This window comes from Strigops habroptila, chromosome 21 (assembly GCF_004027225.2).
Source record: "Strigops habroptila isolate Jane chromosome 21, bStrHab1.2.pri, whole genome shotgun sequence".
Taxonomy (NCBI): Eukaryota; Metazoa; Chordata; class Aves; order Psittaciformes; family Psittacidae; genus Strigops; species Strigops habroptila.
In genome coordinates this window covers 5300421-5317809 of record NC_044297.2, presented here as the reverse complement: position 1 = coordinate 5317809, position 17389 = coordinate 5300421, and the positions used below count along the sequence as shown (strand labels likewise).

The 17389-nt window shown below is 50.7% G+C and overlaps 1 long non-coding RNA gene across 1 annotated transcript; it reads left to right on the top strand.

Moving 5' to 3' along the window:
- The first annotated feature begins 308 nt into the window (after nucleotides 1-308).
- On the top strand, nucleotides 309-2989 carry LOC115618539. Its single transcript, XR_003994830.1, has 3 exons — nucleotides 309-585; nucleotides 703-782; nucleotides 2007-2989. It is a non-coding gene; the product is annotated as an uncharacterized LOC115618539 (long non-coding RNA).
- Nucleotides 2990-17389: the final 14400 nt, after the last annotated feature.

Genomic DNA, 17389 nt, shown 5'->3' with positions numbered 1-17389 from the left:
CCTGTGGGTGCTCTTCAGCACACTCCCCCCAGGCTGCATCTCCCCTCCAAAGCACCCAGCTCTTTTTTTGCTGGTTTCATTGTGTTTCTCTTCTCTCTTCACCCAATAAAAATGAACTAAAAGCAAAATGAAAGCAAAAAGCTTCGCGGGGTGAGGACGGAGCGAGGCAATTAGTTTGTGCTCTCAAATTATTCACTAATTGTGCAAGGAGTTGTGTACAAAAAGGGAACGAATAAAAGAGATTTAATTTGATTCCGGGAAGGGGAGCAGAACGAGCAGCAGAACGCAGCTGAGTGCTAATGGGCTCTGCTGGTGCTCAGCTCGTCCCTGAGCGGGTCCATGTGGAACTGAATCAACTGATTTTGGGGCTCTGAGCAAATTAGCTGTGACTCTACAACTACCTTCTCCCTAAGGACCCTGCCCACAGCCTGGGGAGACTCCTGGGCTGCAGGAGAGCCTTTGGGACAGCCTGGAGCTGACTTCCAGCATGTAGCAATGATGCTACCTTGCTCCAGGGATCACTGGCAATGCCCTAATTTTGCAGATGGGGAAACTGAGGCACGCAGGATGCAGAGTAGCACCCAGGTCTGTGTTGCTCTGCTGGGCTGGGTAGGGTGAGGGTGAGATGGGTGTGCAAACCTGCTACAAGCAGCTGGGAGGGTGGGGGGGGGAAGCTTTTCATCTTGGATTTGGATATTCTAGGAACTTCTCACAGAGCAAGGGGCTGAGAAACAAGGAGCAAAGCCTGCCCAGAAGCATCCCAGGGATGCACAGGGAGCACGGTAGGTACCACTGGCACATGGATGCCTGTGCTGGAGGTCTCGCCTGTGGCACCAGGTAGCTCTGCAGCGTTTCTTTGGCTCTGCATGGAGCAGAGAAAGCAAAAATTTCTGCAAGGAACAAAGTGCCTGAGGGGAACAAAAAGCCCCTTTGGCAACAAGCTGTGAGGCATGTAATAACAGAGCTGTGATTTTTCTGGAAAATGCTTAGAGAATGAGCTTGGGGCCCTCAAGAGGAGGAGGGATCCTATGAGCATGGGGAGACAGGATTTTGGGTGGTCACAGGGGAAATCAGTGCCAAGATTGAAATCCTCAGGGCTGGGTTTTGTCCTGTGTCCCCGCCCCCTGCATCCAGCAACTGATCCTGGAAGCCCCTTCGGTCCCATAAAATCTCAGCCCGAAGCTGATGTCCCCAGAATTTAGATTAGACATTAGGCAGAAGCTCTTCCCTGTGAGGGTGCTGAGGCGCTGGCACAGGGTGCCCAGAGAAGCTGTGGCTGCCCCATCCCTGGCAGTGTTCAAGGCCAGGTTGGACACAGGGGCTTGGAGCAACCTGCTCTAGTGGAAGCTGTCCCTGCCTGTAGGTGTTGCACACACTGGTGCACCCCTAAAATCCTGTCCTAGCCAGTATGGGACTAAACAGAAACCCTGCAAGAGACCCTCCCCTGGCTGCTTTTTGGTTTGTCAGGTCCTTTCTCAAACATTGAGAGATGCATTTTTGGATGGCTTTGCTGGACCATGGACATTGCTGCAGTGGGGGCATAAAAATGACCCTGCTCTAAACGGGTCAGAGACCAAGAGGTCACACCAGTGCCTGAAGCGTGAGTGCCTGAGCCCTGGGGACCAAACACTGAGCCCAGGTGGAATAGAAACGTCTGCTGAGAAACACAGAGAATCAAATAAAAGAGTTGAGATCAATAAAAATGTTTCATTTCAACTCTCGCTGATGGATCGGAGCGCACGGGGGGTGACTGATGGGTGGGTGTATCTGGGAGGCAGCTCGATGGATGGGATTCCCCAAATTGAGCTGTGTGTGTTTTGGGTGATGATTTTATCATTTTATGACAGTTTTGTTTCTACTACTTGTATGCCCAGCACAGCATTGCTCAGGATGGGGATGCATCACACGCTCATAAAACAGGCACCCAGGAGCAGCGTGCTCTATGTTATTGCTTTTCCTTAAAGGCTAACTTGGTGATTACATTAATCTTGGTCTCTTTGGTACAGGTAAACTGCAGCTGATGGGAGAGTCAACGCCTGTGCTATTCCCATCTTCAACCCAGAGCACTTGGGGAGATTCAGCAGCTTCCCCCCTTTATGGTGACTGAACCCCAGAGCACTTGGTAACCTCAGATCTAATCACCTGGAGACCTGCAGGGACATGCAGAAAGTGCTTCTGTATTTAAATAGCAATGACATTAATCTCGGGGGTTGTTAATCACATGCTTATTGGACTTGCTTTGTGCACTAATACCATGTTATGCTGCTTCTAAAATGAAGCCACCCAGAAATCCATGTTAGGAACAAAATTGCTCCTGTTCAGGTGAATGTCATGCTAAAACATTTAAATTAGTCTCTGTCTGTGCTTCATGTGGTGGGTTTGGGGAAACCAGCCGAGTGTGCTTTGAGGTATAAATGAGGACAGAACCATAGGGTTGGGTCAGCATCTACTCCAAGGCAGGGGCAGCCCAACTCATTCCTAACCCCTGCACATGGACCCAGTCACATTTGCCCCTGGTGTTTTCCTGCTGTATCTCTTTTTGACAGGACTGATGATACTGAAAATTGCTGAAAGCTTCAATGAAAAGCACTTTAGGCACTCTCAACTCAATCTCATTTCCAGTCCAACCCTACACCACCTTGCCCATCCCAGATTAAAATAAAGGCACAAGTTGCCTGAAAGCCCATCACAGGCACAGCCCTGCCCAGTGCACAGATGCTTTGAGAACCCAAGGACAAAACGTTTGCTAAATGGCTTGAAAATAACACAAAGAGTGATGGAAAAGGCAGTGGGAACTGGGGACAGTGTCCAGGCAGAGTGCAAAGGATGGATGGATTCTCTGGTGCCTCCTTGATGAATGGTTGCATGGGTATGGCTCCAGATGGGGACACAAGTGCTGCGGCTGCAGAGCTCAGATCTGTATCTCCATCCTCAGTTATCACCCTGGATTCTAACACTTTGACATTATCAAAATGAAAGAGTTTTCCTTCAGTGCCATGACTGTTTTGACAGTATCAAAACAAAATGATCCAACATTCCAGAAATGTTTCAGCAGTTTCTTGATCAGATTGCACTTATTAAAAGCATATAAAAATCATCATCATAGGAAAGCTTCCAGATTGTAGCTGCTTGGTTTGATTCGGAAGGGAAAAGCTGCCTGTGAAACGTTCCCAGTCTCACCAGACCCGGGGGTGCTGCCTGCCCAATTTGCCTGGGCTGGAGGATAGGAAGGGCAAGATGTACCGTGTGCATGCACGTCAGAGGCATGGAGAGAGGATGGAAAACCAACAAGATTAATCAAACTCTTCTGCCCATCATGCTTTTTACTTTCCAGGCTGCTGTTACCAGACGCTCATATTCCCAGTGACAGGGTTTTAAAACTCAATCTCCTTCTGGCATGTGTCAGGGAACTGGAGATGGGAATTTTCCGTACAAGCTGAGGAGGCCACGGAGCTGCTGCGAGGGCTGGAGCAGCTCTGCTCTGGAGCCAGGCTGAGAGAGCTGGGCTGGGGCAGCCTAGAGAAGAGAAGGCTCCTGAACAGGAGACCTTAGAGCAGCTCCAGTGCCTAAAGGGGCTCCAGGAAACCTGGAGAGGGGCTTTGGGCAAGGGCCTGTAGGGACAGGACAAGGGGAATGGCTTTAACCTGCCAGAGGGGTGACTGAGATGAGCTCTTAGGCACAAGTACTTCCCTGTGAAGGTGCTGAGGCGCTGGCACAGGGTGCCCAGAGAAGCTGTGGGTGCCCCATCCCTGGCAGTGCTCAAGGCCAGGTTGGACACAGGGCTTGGAGCAACCTGCTCTAGTGGAAGGTGTCCCTACCCGTGGCAGGGGGCTGGAACTGGATGAGCTTTAAGGTCCCTTCCAACACAAACCATTCTAGGCTATGATTCTGTATGTCCCTGCTGCATTTTCACCTGAAGAGCAAGTGCTTGGGATTTTTCACCACTTTGAAGACAAAGTGCATTTAACAGCCACAAACCACACAGATGGACAAAGGAAAAAGGGAAGAAAACTTCGAGTGATTCCTGCAAACTTTCTGTAAGGGAAAAAATTACTCAGGAAAAGCTGCCTTGAGCCAGTGGGGCTGAGCAAGGGTGGACAGAGAGGCCGGTCCTCCCCAGGCTCATCCTCACACCATCATTTCCCCATGCAGCAGCAGAGCTAAGTGGATGTCAAACGCCAGCAGAGCTGGAATAGTGGCACTTTATATTCACTTTGCACAGGTATAAATGACTGCAAAGCAATGGAAAACGAGGCCCCTGAGACCTTGGGGCCATGCTCACATGCCTGCATCTGCTATCCAAAGCACAATAAACCACAACGTGGGATTAATCTTGACTCTGCATTATTCAGGTTCCTTGCATGGGAAAGTCCTACTGGGCTGAGGGTCAGTGCATCTCATTTGTGTGCTTTGCCACTCACCGTAGTATCAAAGGTCCTTATTTAATGGTCGCTCCAATTTTATGCAGACAAAATTGCCTTTGAACTCAAGGACTGTAAGGGAGGCTGTGGGTGTTGCCAGGCTGGAAGTTTCAAGTCCTCAGGCATATAACTAATCACAAAATACTGAAATCCTTTCTTCTCCATGACTTGATAAAGCCACAAAAGCTCCTGCTTCTTTGCACTTTCCCTTCCACAGCTCTTTCCCGAGGCTGATGAGACAGCACTAAATGTTTAGTGCATCTCCAAGGGCTGTTTGCTTTGCCCATGCCTGCCCTGGCTCGTGCGTGGCCACAGCTCCCACAAGGGTAAATCCCCATCTCGGATGGATGCTCTTGCAGTACCTGTTCAAGGCTGGACCACAACACAGGCATAGGGCAGGACACAGATGTGCCGCAGGGGATGGATACCCCCTAGAAAGAGTTTTGGGGTGGCAGAAAGAGGCACAAAAGGCTCTGCATGTTTGGGGAGGTAGGAAGGACAGCAAAAGGAGCCCAGCACATCGGTGTGTGAAAGGCACCAGGCGCACGCTCCCTTCCAGCCCCGCTCTGCGCCAGAGCATTGCTCATGCTGGAGGGTTTCTGTGCACAGGGCAGAGCATCTGAGCCAGCCCAAGCAGACGCTGCCCTAGAGGGAGTGGAGAAGAGATGGGAGGGAGGGAAGCATTTCTCCTCTTCCCCTTCAGAACTGACCCACTGAGCTCCAACCCCATGGACAGCCCATTATAACAGTAGCACCGGTACTTCCCAGCTCAACTTTCCCTGCAAGATTTAACTCTCCTGGTCTCCAGACAGAAGCACTGATGCCGTTTCCAGTGCTCCTTTGGCAGAGGAGTTTATCAGGGTTTTCCTTGCTCCCCCCTCAGCTGCCCTGACCCACATACACACACCCGGCACTGCTGCACTGCTTTTGGGACAAGCCCCAGCGGGGTCCTGGGGAACCAAACCAGGTCAGCCCAGCACCATGGGCTTCCAAGTTCTCCTCTCCAGCTCCTGGGCAGGGAAAGTAGGGCAGGAGGAGGATCCCCATACCCCTGCCCCATCCCATCTGCCAGCATTCTCAAACCCACACCACATCCTCCTCCCTAAAACACACCCCAGCACCTGGAAAACCCCTGGGTAAACTTATCTGGGGAGGACATTACTTAAAGCTACTGAACTAATTACACATGGATGTGCTTCCCCACACTCATCTGCTGTTGCATCTCTTTAACTGCCCTTTGACTTTGCCCCCTTTCCCTTCTCCTCTCTCCAGAGTGGGAAGAGGAGACAAGGGGCAATCGGTATGCTGCACAGAGACCTCAAGCCATCTGGGATTTATTTTAATCCAGTCCATTAATCAATTTCTCTGTTGAAATTGAATTAAGCATCTTTCATCAGCATCACATCCTGGGACTTGGAAACAGTAAAAGGCACAAAGGAATGCAGATGAGGCAGCAGCCCCGCTGCACCCTTGGCTGCAGGCAGAAGGGGCTTTGCTGCCTGCCCAGCCTTGGCCAGGCACAAGGATCTTATCAGCCTCTAATTGGGAAATGAAGGAGACAAGGTGTCATCCTGCAGCCTGAGCAAGGCTCCCCCCCTCTTCCCTCACTAAACAAATTCCCCATCAAATCTCACTCCTTTATACTCTTCTTATTAGAGCAGGGTGGGGAATATTTGCTTGAAATGCAGTTTAAAATGAAGGCAAATCAGATCTGGCTCCCTGATTCAAAGGCAAAATGCTTATTCCTCTGTTCTTCCTGCCACTGGGATCTCTAATGCTATGTAAATTTGACAGCACTGAAAGAAACCGATCCTTGCATTTCTGCCTGGAAATCCCCCTTTTCCCACTGCTCCTCACAGGATAATTGAAGGTAATTGGGGACAGTGGTGACTGTCCAGGCCTCGGCAACTCATGCACGGTCCTGCATAGCTTTTCCCTTCTTCTGTGGATCAGCGTTGCCTCATCCTCATGTTGAATCCCATTTGGACTCTTCCCAGTGACTCCTCCACTACCCTCTCCACTCATCTACCTCCATAGCCTGATCCAGCATCCACCCAGGTCAATAGGAGCCCCTTCATTCCTTTCAATAGGTACTGGAATAGAGAGTAAATCTGAACTCTGGCTAATGGCTTTATTTTAATTAGTCTGTGGCCTTCCAGTCATTAGTTCTCATCAGCTTAACCCAGAGCGAGGTGCAATGAAGACCCCACCGGTGTGTATCAGTCTCCAGCAAGAAGCAAAAAATAAAAGGAGAATTTGGAAAAGAGTAAAGTTGCTGCATTATTTAAAAATTTGCTGATGAATAATTTAGCCAAATGAGTCTGGGAATGTCGGGCAATATTGCCTTACAAATAAATCAATTACAATGTACAGAACCCCCCCAAACCTCCCTGGCTCATTGAAAAACACTGCAAAGACAAAGAAAATTCCCTTTATTTAAGAAAAGGGAGAGTTTTAAATAAGAATCTGTTACAATAACCAAGGTGGTGCTGCTGCTGGCATCTCCTTCTGAGAGCCACAAAAAGGAGGAAGCATCCCTCTTCTCCTCCAGCAGCTGCAGCAACTTCTCTCCATCAACATTGCTCTCCTGTTTTGGAAACGTTAATTTTGAACCTGCCAGGTACCCTGGTCTGTGGAACAGTCGAGTGATTCATCCGTAAATATATAAACTAGCATCTATTCAGTCCATGCTGCAAAGGATCCTGCTCAACTCCAAGCAGCCTCTCCAAGCTTCCACACCAGCACCAGACCACTTGGTTTCTGCTTAGAAGTCACTCCTGGTTTTGGGTCACCTACAGAGCATCTATTAGGCCTTTGGAGCTGGGAGAAGGGACCTCAGCACCAAGGTCCCATCCCACTCCTCGCCTTAGGTCAGGATGCTGGGACAGCACTGAGAGACCAGCTCCCTGCTAACAAAAATGTCCTATAAGCCAATATCCATAAGGAAATGACACGTATATATATGTATAGTCCATAAACACAGGCACAGGCTGGCAGCTGAGCAGCTTTTAGGCACAAAACAACTGCAACTTCTGCCTGCCTGCACAGAAGTTGGGCTTGGGTTAGGTACCACTTCATTTGGGGCTGGGAGGGTTTAGGAACAGAGAGCGCTCAGGCCCCTCAGGAGAGCGCTGAGGCAACCTGGTGCATAACTGAATCCTGAAAATGAGGTCAAATGTTAAGCTTATTCCTGCTGGTGGTAATTGGTTGTCAGCTTGATGGAGGAGACCTCTGTATATCCTTAACTCTGATAGTGAGAGAGCGCAGCAGGAGCTGGGCTCAATGGTCTCCTGCCAGCATCCCCCTGATGCCCACCCCACACAAGGCACCAGGCCCAGGGGTCCTGGAGCAGTTCCACTTGCTGCAGAAGGGTTTGATGGGGGGGGGGGGGGGGGTCTGGACCTTTTCATTTCAAGGTAAAGGAGTGGGAAAAATTGTCTCTTTCCAGCTTTTGCTTCCTCCATTGAGACTATTTTCCCCCATCTTCCTCCCCCTTTCCTGTATTTGTGGCTCAATCCACATCTCACTGCCCAGGAGAATTTCTCCCAGGATAAACTGGGGGAGCATCCTCAGCAGATCGGGACATCGCCTAGAAACCTTGTGTCTTATCCCAGTGCTCAGATGACAGGTTTTAAAATGATTGTCACTGGTGTTGTGTCCTTCCGATTACATTTCCTTACAAGTATCAAATAGAAAGAAACCTGAGCTGCTCCTGTCTTCACAGAAACCAAGACCATGAGAAACCTCAGCCTCCTCACAAGCAGGATAGCACTCTGCAACCTCATCCTGCAAACCTCCACAACTAGGATATTTGGAGCTCCCATAGCCCTCCACACCTGCGTCTGGGAGAAGAGCAGCACTGGGGAGAGATCAGGTACCAATGGACCCTGGAGGTCCATCAAATCCCAAAGTGGAGATGCAAATCTGGAGCCAGCCCAGTCAAAACACCAGCATCCACCCAGGATGCTCAAAGGACTTTCAGCAAACTTCATTCTGGTCTTTCTGATGTTTCCAGGGGGTTTTCAGAAAAGTCAAAGACCAAAATATAACCTGAGCTTGGCTGGCTGTCCTGCATGGGGCTGAGCTGTGGCATCACAGCCAGAGACTGAACAAAGGAGGCTCAAAATCATGCACTGAGCTGCTAGAGCTGGGCTCAAGGGACAAAAGCGGTCACAGATCTCCCTTTCTGCTCCAGCAGCAAAGGAGACATGTCAGGAGGACTCCAGGCAGGACCAGGCACCTTAACCAAACTTGGGCTTTCTGGAGCTGGGAGAGAAATAGGCTTTTCGTGCATTAATTAAATCATCAGAGGAAATGATAGTGTGGATAAAGCTGGGAGCTGGTGTGAGCCGGTGCTAATGGCGACTGGGGTTGCATTAGCACTACTGCCTTTGGTTAGCGGGCAGAAATCTGCTGAAGCAGAGGCTTTTGTCAAACTCCAGCCAAAACACATCTGTGAATAATTGAACAATATTCATGGCAGAGGAATCAGCAGTTTATTGCTGGCTTCCTCTGCAGCCTGGAGAAAAGGGTATGGCTTTTGGAGAGCTCCAACTCCAGAGCTGGTCAGAAGTGGGATAATGAGATGCGCAAAGGTGATGCTGGGACATCCCAGGCTCATGCATGCAGAGATCCCCATCGTTTCCACCATGCACTCATCAGGACCCGTGAGTGGATGGGAGAGAAAGCCAAGAGGAGAAGGAAGAGGGTGGAGGGGAAAAGGTGACAGTTGTAATAGCAGCTTTTGAATCCTGCATCATTTTTCTCCCCTCGAAAGGTCACAGACAGGCAGCCCTATTAGCAAGGACCTTTGGTGGAGAAAATTGCCTTGTGAGAGGGTGATTTCCAAGAGTGACATTCTATTGATTGCACTGACTGCCCACTAGTGTCATTTGGAGACTGTCAGGCTGCTACCCTGCTCCCAGCACACCACAACCCCCGGGGCTGCCCAGCCCAACTCTGCTGCTTCACAGAATGTTGGGGGATAACACAAAAAGTAGCACTAAAATTGCTGGGAAAATAAAGGAAGAGGCATAGGACAGAGCAGGGCTCTAATATGATCAGCTAAACCCAGAGTTGTCTTCCCCTCCATTGCAACCCATGGAGCTGCTGCGAGGGCCAGAGCAGCTCTGCTCTGGAGCCAGGCTGAGAGAGCTGGGCTGGGGCAGCCTAGAGAAGAGAAGGCTCCTGAAGGTGAGACCTTAGAGCAGCTCCAGTGCCTAAAGGGGCTCCAGGAAACCTGGAGAGGGGCTTTGGACAAGGGCCTGTAGGGACAGGACAAGGGGAATGGCTTTAACCTGCCAGAGGGGAGACTGAGATGAGCTCTGAGGCAGAAGCTCTTCCCCGTGAGGGTGCTGAGGCGCTGGCACAGGGTGCCCAGAGGAGCTGTGGCTGCCCCATCCCTGGCAGTATTCAAGGCCAGGTTGGACACAGGGGCTTGGAGCAACCTGCTCTAGTGGAAGGTGTCCCTGCCCGTGGCAGGGGGTGGAACTGGATGAGCCTTGAGGTCCCTTCATCCCATACCATTCCAGGACTCTTATGATTTTGTGCTGGCAGGACAGTTCCAGGTGCACAAAGCAGCCTGGACCCATCAGCCACAAGGTCAAGGGCAGCACGACGATCCTCAGCTTTCACAACCACACCAGCCTACCCTCACAGACACCTTGACAAGCCTGAAGGTCAAGCAAAGTGGGAAACCAAAGTTGCTACTGCAACAAAAGCACTGGGAGGGGATGCAAAGGGTTTGCAGCATCTTACGAAAAAAAAAAGGAAGAGAACACGTCTTCCTTGAAAGAATCCCTGCTCTCATTTTCAAAATATCTTGACCTACAAAGCAGCATCAGTGAAACTCTTTGATTGTTTCTTGCTGGCTTTTAGCTGCTAAAAAATAAATCACAGCTTTTGCTTTCCAGCCAGCAGCTCTGGTGCTGCTCCTTGGCAAAGCCACTTCCCCTCCAGCCACACACACCAGTTTCCACCACCTTCAGCACTGCAGCAGAACACGCATGGCACAAGGTTGTGAATCTGCAGTAGTAATGGCATGAACAACAGTAAATCTTTGCTCTCATGTTCAAAGCTGACACTTCTGCAAACTCAAATTTGGTTTTGTCCCCTGAACAACCCTGTTTATAAAGACATCCCACCCTCTCCATGCTCTTGTTGGCTCTCTCTGAGGCTACACAACAATGGAACAAAGCCCAAAGAAGCAAACAGCAACTTTGCAAAGAGCAGCAGTGAAGGAGAATGCTGCGATGTTCAATTGCCCAGGAGAGCGATCATTGGGAACCCCACCAGCACCAGCAGTTCAATGTCCCAACCTTGCAGGAATTGATATACTTGGGGAAAATCTATTTTCCAAGCTCTAATCCAGCCCAGCACATCATTAGCACCATCATCTTTAAACAGGACCATTCTCACAGAGTTTTAGCTCTTGCTTGAATTTTTTTCTGAAGCTTCATTCCATTAGCATGTCCACTCACACTAAAGCAACCTCCTTCCCCCCAGCTGCACCCCAGTGGTACCTGGGGTGCTCCCAGCAATGATCTGGGGCAGCAGCAGGGCTGGTGGAAGAGGGTCAAGAGCAGATCGATAGGGCAGCAAGGAGCTCGCATCCTCTCTCCAAGCAGGGCTCTGCTTCCTCACACACTCACAGGGAGACAGCCACCACCTTTCTCACTGGCAGCAGATCTCCCAAAGGAGATCTGCACATCCCTGGAGTGGGGCTGGACCAGCCTCTGTCACCCCAGCAAGGGACCCACAGGCAGCTCCCTTGCCCAGCAGAACCCCAGCATGCTCACTCCACGAAAGCATCTGCCTCCGGGCTTGCTGCCCGTTTTCCAGGCTGATTTGCAAGCTATGGCATAGCAAGGCATGATCATGATGTGCTCAGCTACCAGAAAAGTAGGGAGATGGAGGGGGTGGCAGATTGAAGGATAGCTCATGCCAGATGCAGGGGAGGCTGTGGAGACCCAGGGCCCTGCTCCTCAGGGCTGGCACTGCCAAGCAAACATCCCCAATGCGGTCCCCGAGGGAGCAGCCCAGCTCCCTGGTTGCCAGCAAATGCATCCAAGGATTCGCAAGCAATCAGGAAGCGCTTTAGCAGTGTGAAGTGCAACAGAAGTGATAATTATTGAATAAGCAAGAGTAATGATGAAAAGCAACCAGCACAGAGCAGCCAGGATCAGGTCTGGAGGCTTAGCAAAGGGGTGGACAGGTTTAGGGAGGCTGTGCTGGCCCTCCCCAACCCTTCTGTCCTCCCTTATTCGCCTGGTCCTTCAGGATCCACAGCCCAGACTCTGCCACCCATCAATACTCTGTTAAAATGGCAATAATCCCAGAAGACAGACACTGGTGATGCTCGTGGGATCCCACTGAGGATGAGGAGCAAAGAGCTGAGCCCATGGGGTGCAGCACAGGGTGTCACAGAGGTTTTCAGAAGGTATAAGCATTGATGTCAATACTGATGCCAACCAGCAGCATCCTCGCAGTTTTGGGCACACCCCAAAGCCATCGCTGCTCCCTGGGGCCTAGTAGAGCAGCCACCCCAGCTCCTGCTGCAGCAGGGCAGAGGGAAGGAACTGCAATCCCCTTTCCCAGCTCCCTGCAGCATTAGGAAAGGCACGAAAAGCAAGAGGGCAGAGACACACACAAGGCTCTGTCTGCTCCTACAAACAGCTCCCAAGTGGGGAGCCTGGGAATGCTTCTGCAGGATCTCTGAATACTTGGGGATGCACTGTGCTGCTTAATTGGGAAGAAGCTGTGACCAAATCCCACTGCTGCTGGAAGGGGCCCCACACACAGGGTGCAGTCACGCTGGAGCTTTCACCTTGCTTACAAGTTGCTGGGACTCGGAGATAAAAAACCACCCTATGAGGCTTCCTGCACTGCTGCTCCAATTCCTTTCCAGACTGGCAATTGCGCGGCCAGGAGGAGTTTATTCACCAGCCCACGGGAGACTGCAATTCTTGCTCTGTGTGCACTTGTAGCAGCGGCTGCAGCTGATGCCCATCACACATGGCTGCCCCACTGCAGTGAGGAGGGAGAAGGGCTGTGTGCGGTGATGAAGGTCTGACCCTCCCTGGAAAATGAAGAGGTTGGAGCTGCCACCTCTTTGTGGGAAAAATCATCTTCAGTGCATGGAACTAATCAGGGTAAACATAAAATTATCATGTTCCAGCCAGATTTGACATGCTCCCCACCTCCAGAAGGATGCTTTCCCATCCCCAGCATCCAGCCTTGGCTGGGAGCTGCCATATGGATTAGATTCTTTTCCTGGAACTTGTTCTATAACACATGCATAAACTGAGTTATTTTCACTTGGGTCCAAAAGCTGCCATTGCTCCCTGTTTCCCTTTGACCTATCCTGTTTCTCCAGCTTATTTATGGACATAATCACAGCCTGCTACTGATTTTCTGACAGCTGTCTGTAGAGATGTTAACTGTTTCACAGAACCACGCTCAGTTCCACAGCAGAGGTTTCCATGGGCATTGGCAGCCCCAGGAAGGCGGCTGACGCAAGGAATAATCACATTTTCTGCTGGCACTAAGATAACCGGATGCTCCTGGATCCAGGGATGCATCAGGAAAGGGGCAGGAATTGGCATCAGCAGGGACTGCGTCTGTCCCCTCCTCCAAGCAAAGGGCAAAATTGCTAGAGGTGGATGGAGACCTGCTGAGATGGTGACGCAAAAGATTCGCTGCAGAACAGTTCCCACATGAGCTTCAAGGAGACGCTGTTGGCTTCTGTCACACAACACATCAGCCGCTGGGGTTTGCCTGGAAAAGACTTATCCAGAGCATCAAGCAGGTTTGTTCGCTCACATTTTCCCCCTCCACACAGCGCCAGTAGAAATATCAGGGACTCATGGGGAATTTTGACACATGCTTCCAGGCTGGACAAGTGAAAGCAATGGCAGCTTTAATGGAATACAGAGCTGAAGGGGGGATATTAAATCAACTCCGTATCGAAAGGCTCTTTTTCCAGAATTAGGATTCAAGTGAAAACACATTTAAATAGCAACATTCCAAGTGATGCATAAAACCACGATGAATTCCTGTGCGTAGGAAGGGAGAAGAAAAAACAAACCCCAAACCCAATGTTCTTTCTCCAATCAGAGCTGGTGGCTCACACCCAACAGTGGAGCTGTGAACCCAGCAGGAAAACCAGAGTGCCCAGGCAGGAGGCCAGATACCAGGGTGATGGATGGACAGGGAGGGGGGGTGTTTCCATGAGCAGGCAGCTCTGCCTTCCCGAAGGCTCTTCCTGGCTCTCCCGGGACATGCAGCAACTGTTGGTTGTGCCAAGGAGCGGCTGCTCCGTTGTGCCCAGGCAGGGATGGTGTCTGAACTCCCTGCCTGCAGTGCCGTCTGCTCGGCTCTTTGGGGAGAGCCAGAGCAGTGGCAGTGGGTTTAGAAACCTTAAATCAAGACGGCAGCTCGGAGTAGATGAAGTTGCAGATGGTACATGCTGGGAAATTAGAATGGATGCTCAGGCCCCAGCTCCGCAGAGCTGCTCTGACCCATTTGCAGGAGGAAAAGCTTCATGCAATGGGCCTGTTGGATGCTCGCTGATCACTTAACTCCTCCAAGCCTGGCTTGTTCCCATCATCCCAACCCTTCTCTGCTTCACAGGTGCTTCACAGTTGCTGACACACCCCAAAGCCACGCAGATGTGCCACCACAAGCACCATCCCCACACCACGCTCCATCCAGACACCCCCAAATCTTCCCCTTGTACAAACCGGATGGGTTTCCAATTTCCCCTACCCTCACCACTGCCTTGACTGTAGCAGAGCAGCTAAAACAACCCACAAAGCAGAGCAAGCATCCACAGAAAGGGACCACCAAAGAGCTGTCCCACCAGCCCAGGCTTCAAAGGCAGCCTAATGAGAGCCTTTAGCCGATCACCCTCCAGGGAAGCGTATTCCTCTGCGGCTTCCACCTTTCTGTACCTGCAGCAAAGGGAAGCACAAGCTGTGCTGCCAGAAACACATCTCACGTCGTAAGAGCCTTTCAAGTCACTGCTGGCTTTTCCCCAGACGCTGCTGCATCATTCCTCTCCCCAACAGCACCTATGCAGGGATGGATCCTGCACCCTACTGACCCTGCTCAGCTCTGATCCATCCCCAAAGCCTGAGCAAAACTCTTCCTTGTATCAAAAGCAGCCCAGTGGTAATGAGTGAGCAGCAGCAGCAGTAACAGAGCAGCCCCAGTACAAGTGTGTATTGATCAGCTGTGTTACAGCCGTGCTGATTGCCTCTTATTGATACAGAGCCACAGGGATGCCCACTTGGCTCAAGCAGAGGCAACGGGTCAGGAAGGGAGGTTGGGAATCATTCAGCATCCCTTAGAGCAGCTCCAGTGCCTAAAGGGGCTACAGGAAACCTGGAGGAGCTTTGAACAAGGGCCTGTAGGGACAGGACAAAGGGGAATGGCTTTAACCTGCCAGAGGGGACATTGAGATGAGCTCTGAGGCAGAACTGAGGGTGGTGAGGTGCTGGCACACGTTGCCCAGATTGCACAGTATCTGTGGGAGGGATGTGCCCAGGGGAGCCCCACACCACTGGGACAGGGAGCAAAGGGAAAAACACCATTGCAAAAGCACTTTTCCCACCCACATTCCAGCTAACCAGCAGCAAGGCCGATAACTTGTTCCCAAATGATCTCCACCAGCCAAGAACACACCTAAACGCACCAAACACATCCTTAATCCAAGTAAGCAGCGGATGCAGGATGCTCCCACAGCAGGACCTGGGATGTGCACAAGAGCAAACACCCCATAAATTCACTCCATAACCCCATCCCTCAGCAGAACAGCCCTGAGTGATACCAAGCAATAGTGTATTGCTCCTTTTTTGTTTCCAACAGGACATAACAACTAGCAACCATTAAACTCATTAGCCCCAGTAAAAACAGAAGTGTGGGGGATCCAGCAAAGGCAGTAATTGAAGCCAAATAATGAATATTTAACTCTTAAGTAAAGTTTAATTAAGTTATCCTATAACTGAGGCTTTTTGCAGTATTACTGTGACTTTCAAGCATATTAAGATGAGAAATAACACAGAAATAACCTTGCCAGAGACATGGGGTACTCTCCCCATCTCTGCAGAGCTGCAGCACTGTTTAACCCATAGGTTCCAGTAACAGAAAAGTTGAATTATTTTAGACTAAGGATCCTCTGACCAGGCTGCAGCAGCTTATTCCCATCACATGGGCCTGGGGACAGGCACCCCTGTGTGCTTTTTAAGAGGCTTTAAGCCCTTGATGGAGGAGGATGAGCTTCCCTGCACCCTGTGGCTCTTCCCAGGAAGAATCCCCACCCCAAAAATCCCTACAACTGGAAATAAATGCAGCTGCTCCCACTTCAGAATGAAAATAATGAAAATATAACAGGTAGTTTTAGCATCCCAATTTAAATTAACTCTCCAGCTTATGCCACATGAAGGTGGCGCCAGATTTGCTTTACTTGCAGTTGCCATTCAGAGGAAACCTATGCAAGACCAGTGATTCTTCTGGGCTCCAAGAAGTTTACATACTCAAAACCAGTCTGGGATTCTGTGATTTTATGATTCTAACATCTTTTACCTGTCCCCATGGGGATGGGAAGTGGGTGCCCCTACCACTGCTCCCCCTCTCGAGGAAGGATGCAGGGCTGGCTGTCGATTGCTCTTGCAGCAAATCCAAGTTCATCCACACACTTCCCTCTCTCCCAGGTTTGCCCTTTGGAGCTTGGAGTGATTTTTGTTGATGAGCATTAACTTCCCCTCCAGACACTGGGAGAACACCTGATGAAGAGCTTTAATGTCACTCACTAATTGCATCCCCCCCCATCTCACCCATCACCAGGAGCTAATGCACCATTAGAACCAGGGCCAGAGCATGTCCTGCTGCCGAGGGGACTGAGCCCCCCACCTCTCCCACTGAAGCCTGCACTGCAATCAGCCCACCACGGCCAGGCTCCTAAACAGCCCAGAACACCACTGAGTGATTTGTAACAACACCCCATCAAACACACAAACCTTCCTGTAATTGCCTGTCCTCCTTGTGGCTCTTAAAAGCTTTCCACTGGAAGAGAACAGAGGCTCCTTGTCAGAAACAGGCTATTATACCAATGAAAAGAGCCTCCCCCCATCTGTGCTGCCTCTTGTTTTTTTAGTTGATGTTTTATTTTCTGCTCCCCCCCTGCCATGGTTCTCTCCCAAGCTGTGGGTGAGGCTAAGGCATCACTTCGAGCTAACGCTGCTGTTGGGGAGTGTTTAACTAGCCAATTTTTGGAAGCTGGCAGGGCTGTAACTTTTAGCGTGGGACTAAACATACAGGGGACCATTGCACAGTCACACCAGACCAGGGATGGGCTTTCGCTGAGTGTTTTAGTACACATGTTATATCCTCAAAGGACCTGGAGCAGCATGGGACATGCTGCACCCCCCCACACCCACGGGCACGGTGCCCCAAACCCCATACAACGGCCAAGAGGCAGCCACAGGTTACCTAGAGGGAATCACCATCTAGAGCATCCCACGGGATGCACCCAGCACTGGGGATGCCTTCAGGAGCCTCATTTGCAAACATCCCCCATCCCCAGCAGCACAGGACGACGACGGCGGCTGGACCAACTTCAAAACAAACCCATTGAAAACATTTCAACCAGCTCCCTGCCCACCTCTGGAGATCAACCCCCCAGCACAGAGTCGCTGCTAACTCATAGCGCTTCATTAGCGATTCACCAGCAATTAACTCATCTCGATGATGTTTGGTCACTTTTATACACAGAGAATCAGGTTTTCTTCGCTCTCACACTGGCTGTTAGTGCAGCTCTGCTGATTTCAGCAGGACCCAGTTGCTTTGTGAGAGGCCATCTCAGCACCTTCTCCTCCCACCAGAAACCAGCAGAGCAGCAAGAGCTCTGCATTCAACCAGCCTTTGCTCTCACTCTGATTTCCTGCATCTTTCTTTAAAAGACCTCGGCC